This window comes from Colobus angolensis, unplaced genomic scaffold (genome assembly GCF_000951035.1).
Source record: "Colobus angolensis palliatus isolate OR3802 unplaced genomic scaffold, Cang.pa_1.0 Scaffold180, whole genome shotgun sequence".
NCBI classification, from domain to species: domain Eukaryota; kingdom Metazoa; phylum Chordata; class Mammalia; order Primates; family Cercopithecidae; genus Colobus; species Colobus angolensis.
Genome location: NW_012114933.1, coordinates 5526883 through 5535464, shown reverse-complemented (window position 1 = coordinate 5535464; position 8582 = coordinate 5526883). Strand labels below are relative to the sequence as shown.

The 8582-nt window shown below is 39.5% G+C and overlaps 1 protein-coding gene across 2 annotated transcripts in view; it reads left to right on the top strand.

Annotated features, from left to right (window-relative positions):
* The window catches only part of PPAP2A (phosphatidic acid phosphatase type 2A), a 63604-nt gene that overhangs the window by 10641 nt on the left and 44381 nt on the right, over nucleotides 1-8582 (top strand). Inside the window, exon 2 of one of the 2 annotated variants that reach the window (XM_011939368.1) lies at nucleotides 7292-7443. The exons of the other annotated variant lie outside the window; for it this stretch is intronic. The gene's annotated coding sequence lies outside the window, so the exon portion shown is untranslated. The remainder of the gene's footprint in view (nucleotides 1-7291; nucleotides 7444-8582) is intronic. 2 annotated transcript variants of the gene reach the window in all.

Sequence of the window (8582 nt, the reverse complement as noted above, 5' to 3'; positions counted from 1 at the left end):
ATATAAAAATATATTTTTATTTTTATTTCCCCCTTTGGAGATATCTTATAATATGGGGGAAATGCATATTAGAACTGTAGAAATATAGTACTGTGGAGATTGGTTTCTTAGGTTGGAAACAAGTTTTATTTTCATGTTTACTTGTTCTCATGTGTAGCTGCATTTCCTATCCACGCATTGTGGAAAGTACTGATTCTCAGTTCTTATGAGCAATTTTATTAACAAAATAGTAATAACTCCATTATTTGACAGTCTGGCCTATATGTCTGGGTTATTCAAGCGTCTAGCCTCCATCCACATTCTTCTCTCCTTGTTCAGGCATTAAGAGAAGAATGTATTTCCTGAAATACTTCACAAGTGGACATAGTTCTTTCTATTACGTGGGTCTTTTGGTCTGCCCATGGGGTCTTTTCTTCTTCCAAACTATTGAGGTGGTACCTTATCTCACAGTAAATCCCAAGGTGCCTGTCATCTGTGTGTCAGGATTTCTCAGACTGTTGCCGGCTGCTGTTATCCCTGAGGCAGTGTGTCCCTTAGTGATTTGCTACTGTGGTCTGTAAAGTTGCATGCCACTCTCTCCTGGGCATCTGGTATGTTTTAGATTCGTACAATGGAATACTGTTCAGCAACAAAAAGGAACAATATATCCATGGTGCTATATAGGTGATCCTTAAAACATTATTTTGTGAAGGCATTTTTGTAATTTCCCCTAATATTAGAAGAGTTCCCTTCACATGTAAAAGAGTTTTTAACCAGTTTCCCAGTTTTGCTGGGTACTCCACCACCAATATTTCTTACTAAAACTGTTAGGATTGGTATTTTGGTTCCAAGATCCTGAGCATTTGTGCAAGAGGAAGTTAAAGAAGATGTGGTGTGACCATGTTCATATGTTGTCCTTTCCTGTCTCTGGTAAAGGATGGTGAAGTGTTCTTGTGATATTTGGTTCGTGGAAGCCATAATTTCCCATATCACATACTCTCTCTTGAACCATTATAAACATTCACTGTTAAAATATAGAAAGTTGTGTTTGTTTATGACTGAGTATGAGTTTACTATGCAGTGAACCTCAGTCATGAGCTGACTAGTGAATGTATCAAAAAGCAGAATGTGGGAATGTAAAAGGGTGCAACCACTTTGGAAAACAGTTTAGCAATTTCTTAAAAAGTTAAGCATCAATTTACCATATGACCTGGCAATCCCACCCACTTTCATTAGAAATGAAAACATATCTACAAAAACACTTGTAGGTGAATGTTCATAGGATTAGTTGTAATACCACAAAACTGGAAGCAATCTAAATGTCCATTAACTGGTGAGTGGATAAACCAAATGTGGTATATACATATAACTGAATACTATTCATTAATAAAAACAAAATGCATGCTGTAACACAGATGAACCTCAAAAACATTATGCTGAGTGATAAAAGCCACATGTAAAATACTACATATTGTGTAATTCCATTTATATGAACTGTCTAGAAAAGGCAAATTTATGTAGAGACAGATAGCAGATGAGTGGTTGCCTGGGTTTGTTAGTGGGAGCAGAGATTGAATGCACATAGGCTCAAGGGAATTTGGGGGGTAATGAAAATGTTCTAAAACTAGATTGTGGTGATGTTGCATCACAGTATAAATTTACCAAAACCATTGAATTATATATATACTTAGACTGGATTAATTTTATGGTATGTAAATTATACCTCAATTAAAAAAAAAGGAGAGTGAAAATGAATTTTGCCAGCTCAAGTAATAAGAGAAACAGTGTTTGATGAGGGTAGTCATTTGAGAAGTGATGAAAGGGATTTAGAGATATAATCTTTCAGGTAAAAGGAAAAGGGTTTTTGACTGAATTGATAAACGAAGTTTTGCCTTGAAATCTTTAGTAAATGTCAAAGTTAACATCAAGTATCTATTTAAATGTTTGCATTTCTGCTCACTTTTCTACACTGTCTGGTGAAGTAAGTTGGTGGTGTGCAGTAACCCTTTTGGAATAGTTTATCAAGGATTTAATGTTTGTATCTTTCAATTCCACTTACATATATATCTTAAGGAAATTAGAAATGCAAACAAGAATTTGTATTCGGAAATGTTAACTATAGCATCGTATAGGATAATCAAAAAATTAAAAGTAACCTACATGCTCTCAAAGTAGGAGGAATGGTTAAATTGTAATTGTTTTTCCTTTGTCTCTCTGGGTTTCAAGGAGTAGAAATTCTTTCTAACTAGATCAAGTAAAATTGGGCCTTGTTGAAAAGGATACTGGTGCTTTAATAACCCCAAGCAGCAAGATCACTGAGGCCTTTTGGCAATGGGGAACCACAGCTACCTTCCCATTTCACCCATTCAGGGACCAGGCTAGTCACTACTTCCTCCTCTGTAGACCTGCTTTGTTCTCAGCTTCTTCTTCAGTCAGTCTTCCTTGTACATGGCCCAATGTTGTTTGCCACCTTGGACTTAATCAGTTTTTGTTACAATTCCCGTATTTCCAGAACAGGAATCTGAAAGAGCTGTTCTTTTTGAGCCTTAAGTGGGTCAGTGAACAACCTGTGGTTTGGTCTTTTTCTTCATCCCCTTTCAGGGGTCTGTGTTTAGGTTTAGATAGTTAGTGAAAATGAAATGGCATTGGGTAATGGCATTGATTCAATACATCTTGACTGGGCACAGTGGCTCACGCCTATAATTCTAGCACTTTGGGAGACTGAGGCGGGTGGATCACCTGAGGTCAGGAGTTCGAGACTAGCCTGGCCAACATGGTGAAACCGCATCTCTTTAGTAGTACAAAAAAATTAGCTGGGCATGGTGGTGCTCACCTGTAATCTCAGCTACTCTGGAGGCCAAGGCAGGAGAATCGCTTGAACCCGGAAGGTGGAGGTTGCACTGAGCCGAGATCGCACCATTTTACTCCAGCCTGGGTGACAAGAGCAAAACTCTGTCTCAAAAAAAAAAAAAAAAAAAAAAAAATCTCATGGGCGTATTTGAGGAATGGCAAATATTGGCTATTATTTATTATCAATTTAAAAATATTTCTAAGGTTTTTGGTGTTGGCAACCTCTTTTCTTGATTCTCTCAACAGAATAGTGTGCATTTGTGGTAGATTCATGCTTATTTTCTCATATTTTCTTACCAAAACTTGCAGTCTGTGTGTTACCCTTTCTTATTAAAACCTCTTTTACTAAGACTGGCAATTGAAATCCCATTGGACGCCATATTGGGCACTGTGGACCAATCTCCACCTCCTGAATGCCCTCTCTTTCTAATGTGGCCACGGTGAGGTCGCTGTCTCCTAACCTGCCCTTACCCGACTCAAGTCTGTCTTAGTGAATCTTCTTCCTCTCCTCTTCTTCCTCTGCTGTTGCTCTGTGCCTCACCCTCCACTTCTTTTCTCTTTATATACATCCTGTACAGTGTTTTGTACCTCTGTGACTTTAGAGACCCTTTATATCCCCAAATCTCTGTCTCTGTCCTAGACCCCTTCTGCTGAGATGGAGACTGTCATAACCACTGGCTTATCGAATATCATACTCAGAGGCATCGCCAACTCTCCTTTTCCTTTGAACACTCAGAGTTCTTTGAACCTCAGTTTTTTCTCTGCTATAATTACGTACTGTGCCTTATTCAATTTGTATTCCTGGTAGCACCTAGCGGAATTCCTTGCACAGTAGGTTTACTTAGTATTTGCCCACATGAATGTTTTTATTTTTTAAAATGGGCTATTATCCTTTGTATATGGTTTTATTTTGTTCCCCTAGTATCCTGAAAAATACCCACAAACTTTTTTTCTAAATCTAAGAATAATTTCTAACATGGTTTTTGTGGTCAGGGGGAAGAAACCCTTAATATTAATGGACATACATGGTAATAGCATTTCTAAATACATTTGGGCCTGTGTATTTGGGCCTATATGTTTTCTCTGAGAATAAGGACACACAGCCTAGTGAGTTTTGGACTCTAATCCTATTATATGTGAATTTAGTTTCTTTCTTTATTTTTTTAGACAGAGTCTCACTGTGTCACCCAGGTTGGAGTGCAGTGGCACAGTCTCAGCTCACTGCAACCTCCACCTCCTGGGTTCAAGTGATTCTCCTGCCTCAGCCTCCCAAGTAGCCGGGACTACAGGCGCATGCCACCATGTCCATGAATTTAATTTCTATACTAAATATACTATTCCAAAAGAAAAAAATGTTTATTGGAAAATGCAACCAATTCAGAAATACGCTTTGTAGACAGTAAAAGTTTCCATTATTTCGTGTAGACTGAATTGGATTATAGAGGTAGTGGTTCTTTGGCTGGACACTATGGCTCATGCCTATAATCTCAACACTTTGGGAGGCTGAGCTAGGTAGATCACTTGAGGTCAGGAGTTTGAGACCAGCCCGGCCAACATGGCGGAACCCTTCTCTATTAAAAATACAAAAATTAGCCTGGCATAGTGGCGGGTGCCTGTAGTCCTGGCTACTTGGGAGGCTAAGGCAGGATAATTGCTTGAGTCCTAGAAGTGGAGGGTGCAGTGAGCCGAGATTGTGTCACTGCACCCCAGCCTGAGCAACAAAGCAAGATACCATCTCAAAAAAAAAGAAAAGAAAAAAGAAATAACAGTTATTTTTATGTACAAAATAAATTTGCTCATTGAGTTAGAGTATGGTTATTGATTAGGGGGCTAAGCATTTAGTTACTGTATGGGGCAACCAATAATAAAATCACAGTCCTGTGTATTTACCTCCACAGTGTGTGCTGATAAGTGCAAAAGGTTTGTGCAAATTCTTTTGAAGTTATATTTCAATACATATAACCATGGTATATGTATTGAAAACTTGGCCATTTTATCCCATGCCTATGAATGAAAACTATTTGGTGAATCAGAGGATAGTCTGAATTGGGATATGAGGGCCCGTATAAGTGTCAGCAAGGTCAGCTCTAGTTTAGTTTTTTTTTTTTTTTTATTTTAAGGCATAGCATTACTAGGACTATAGCTTTGGGAACCTTGTAGCATCGTAAAGACTTTTAAAGAGGTGACAGCTATTGGCAAATTGACTAATACAGAGAACTAAGCTTTGGTTCATGTATTCAGTGTCCGAATGAAAAATAGGAAGATCAATAAAAGAGCTAAGAGTGAAAGAAATGTGATTTCGTGTGCTTCTCCTTTTTAGCTCGTATAATAGATTGAACAGATTTGATATTGTAAATACACTCAGGCAGAGTGGCAGAGGCTTGGTTGTCATTTAGCCTTTAGGGCCTTAGTGGAGTTAATGAGAACTGCAAACGGTCATCAAGTCTTGGTGCTTCACAGAGAAGCAACACTTCTGCAGTGAGTGTGTTAGCTTAGTGGTTATGGTATTACTACAGGGACATGGATCACTTAAGGAGAGAGCCTTTCAGGCCTGGGTCAGTCTTAAAGCAGATCTCACGTGGAGGGTTTCTGCTAACCTGCATCTCTTACAACACAATACTAGTTAGTATGCTGTAGTATTAATCAGTAGGTCAAGTTCAGTGAAGTAAAGGATAATTGAATTCTTGAAGTTCACATTTAGGCAAAAAATTGGCATTTTAGGAGGTGAGTATAAGACATGATCTTTACAGAAAACACTGATGATAAAAACAGCGCTCTCTGTTAGGTGCCTTTGTGCTTGACTCCATCATCATCTTAAGAAACTAAGCTCAGGGCTGGGTGCAATGGCTCACATCTGTAATCCCAGCACTTTGGGAGGCTGAGGCCATAGGATCAGTTGAGCTCAGGAGTTCAAGACTAGCCTGGGCAACATAGCTGGACCTCATCTCTACTAAAAAATTAAAACAAAACAAAACAAAACAAAAAACTAGCTTGGCATGGTGGTGCGTGCCTGTGGTCCCGGCTGCTCGAGAAGCTGAAGCAGGAGGATAGCTTGAGCCCAGAAGATCGAGGCTACACTTAGCTATGATCGTGCCATGGCACTGTAGCCTGGGTAACAGAATGAGACCCTGTCTCAAAAAAAAAAAAAAAAAAGAAACTTTACGTTCAGATTCCTCTTTTATTTTATTTTATTTTATTTATTTATTTATTTTTTTGAGGCGGAGTCTTGCTCTGTCGCCCGGCCTGGAGTGCAGTGGCCGGATCTCAGCTCACTGCAAGCTCCGCCTCCCGGGTTTACGCCATTGTCCTGCCTCAGCCTCCCGACTAGCTGGGACTACAGGCGCCCGCCACCTCGCCCGGCTAGTTTTTTTGTATTTTTTAGTAGAGACGGGGTTTCACCGTGTTAGCCAGGATGGTCTCGATCTCCTGACCTCGTGATCCGCCCGTCTCGGCCTCCCAAAGTGCTGGGATTACAGGCTTGAGCCACCGCGCCCGGCCTAAGTTTTATATTTTTAGTAGAGACAGGGTTTCACCGTGTTAGCCAGGATGGTCTCAATCTCCTGACCTCGTGATCCGCCCGTCTCGGCCTCCCAAAGTGCTGGGATTACAGGCTTGAGCCACCGCGCCTGGCCCAGATTCCTCTTTTAATAGCAGCTTTCAGCCTGCTATAGGCAATACAGAAATGAGTGGATAAAGTTTTATTTTATTTTATTTTATTTTTTTGAGACGGAGTCTTGCTCTGTCGCCCGGCCTGGAGTGCAGTGGCCGGATCTCAGCTCACTGCAAGCTCCGCCTCCCGGGTTTACGCCATTGTCCTGCCTCAGCCTCCCGACTAGCTGGGACTACAGGCGCCCGCCACCTCGCCCGGCTAGTTTTTTGTATTTTTAGTAGAGACGGGGTTTCACCGTGTTAGCCAGGATGGTCTCGATCTCCTGACCTCGTGATCCGCCCGTCTCGGCCTCCCAAAGTGCTGGGATTACAGGCTTGAGCCACCGCGCCCGGCCTAAGTTTTATTTAGATACTCTGATAGCTTAGCCAGTGACAATGACCTATCCAAATGTGGATGCTAAAATGTTTTCTTTTTGGAAGCAAAGCCCATGAAAAATTGGTTTTGAAGTAGTGTTAGAAACCTGGCAATTAAATGACAACAAGAACGTGAGAAGAGATTTTCCCAAAATCCGTTTAGTGTATTTGGACAGAAACAAAGGAAAGATAACTCTTTGTTAAATTGGTTAATAGAGGATTTGAATGCTTTGTTTGCTGTAGACAAAACATCTTTATCTTAAAACTGTAATCTTTCCAACTTCTGTTGCATGCGTTGCTGCATTTCCTTTTTTACATGTGCTCTCACTTATTTTCATGGCAAATGCATTTTTAAATAGAGTCTCTGGGATAATTATTGACATTAATTAGTTTTGGTATTTCTTTTTTAATGATATTTTCATTTATTCCCTTTTGCTAGCTGGATTGCCTTTTGCAATTCTTACTTCAAGGCATACCCCCTTCCAACGAGGAGTATTCTGTAATGATGAGTCCATCAAGTACCCTTACAAAGAAGACACCATACCTTATGCGTTATTAGGTGGAATAATCATTCCATTCAGTATTATCGTTGTAAGTTAAATCCACTTTTCCAAGTTTATAACTATTGGGCACTTGGCTTAATTTTCTGTTATTCTTTTAATGCTTAAATGTATAACCCTCCAAAAACAATGTGTGCTTTTTTAACCTTTAATTGATGGTTTATTTGATCAAGATAATCTCAGCTATTTTAAGTGGAGTCAAAAAATAACAGTGTGTAATTATAAGAGCCAGGCACGGTGACATGCCTATAGTCCCAGCTACTCAAGAGGCTGAGGCTGGAGGATTGCTTGAGTCTCTCAGTTGAAGACTATAGTATGTAGTGATCACATCTGTGAATAGCCATTATACTCCAGCCCAGACAACACTTCGACATCCCATCTTAAAAAAAACAGAAAAAAAAAATGAAAAGAACCTTGCTGGATATGTATAGATTTTATGCTAATCTTTTCCATGTCACTGTGATTGTTAGAACTCTAATTTGTTATTGTTTTAATAATCTTGTGATCAATAGTTGAATGTTATAGCAATATGATTCTAGCATACTTTATACATAGGATATCGTTTTATAATTTATTGCATCCGTGTGTATGTACCTACTGTTTTTGACTGTCCCTCTGTACTGAGTTCTAGAAAAGAAAAATTGCTAAGTGATGTTAAAACTTTATATAATGCATACTTACTTTAAATAATTTTTAGATAATATACACAGGAGAGAAAAGCTATAGTTCTATATATGATTAGTAGTGAATATGAAAGAATTTTTACTGGTACTGAATGCAAGACTGAGTCTTAAACTAAAATAGTAACTGTTGTTTTCCAGTATTTCAGGTAGAAATGCTTAAAGAATGTGTCTAGAGATAAGACTATTGACAGGACTACATGATTTTTGTAATCTCGACTAAAATTCTGTAACTTAACAGTTTTGTGCTCCATAATTTGTAATTTTATGTGTCCAGCATGCTTCCACTGCATAGCTCTGCTCACCATAGCTTGTGACTTTAGAAACAAGATTTATGTTAGTTAAAAGCAGAAGGCTGGGTGCGGTGACTCACGCCTGTAATCCCAGCACTTTGGGAGGCGAGGCGGGCGGATCACCTGAGGTCAGGAGTGCGAGACCAGCCTGGTCAACCTGGCGAAACCCCACCTCTACTAAAAATACAAAAATTAGC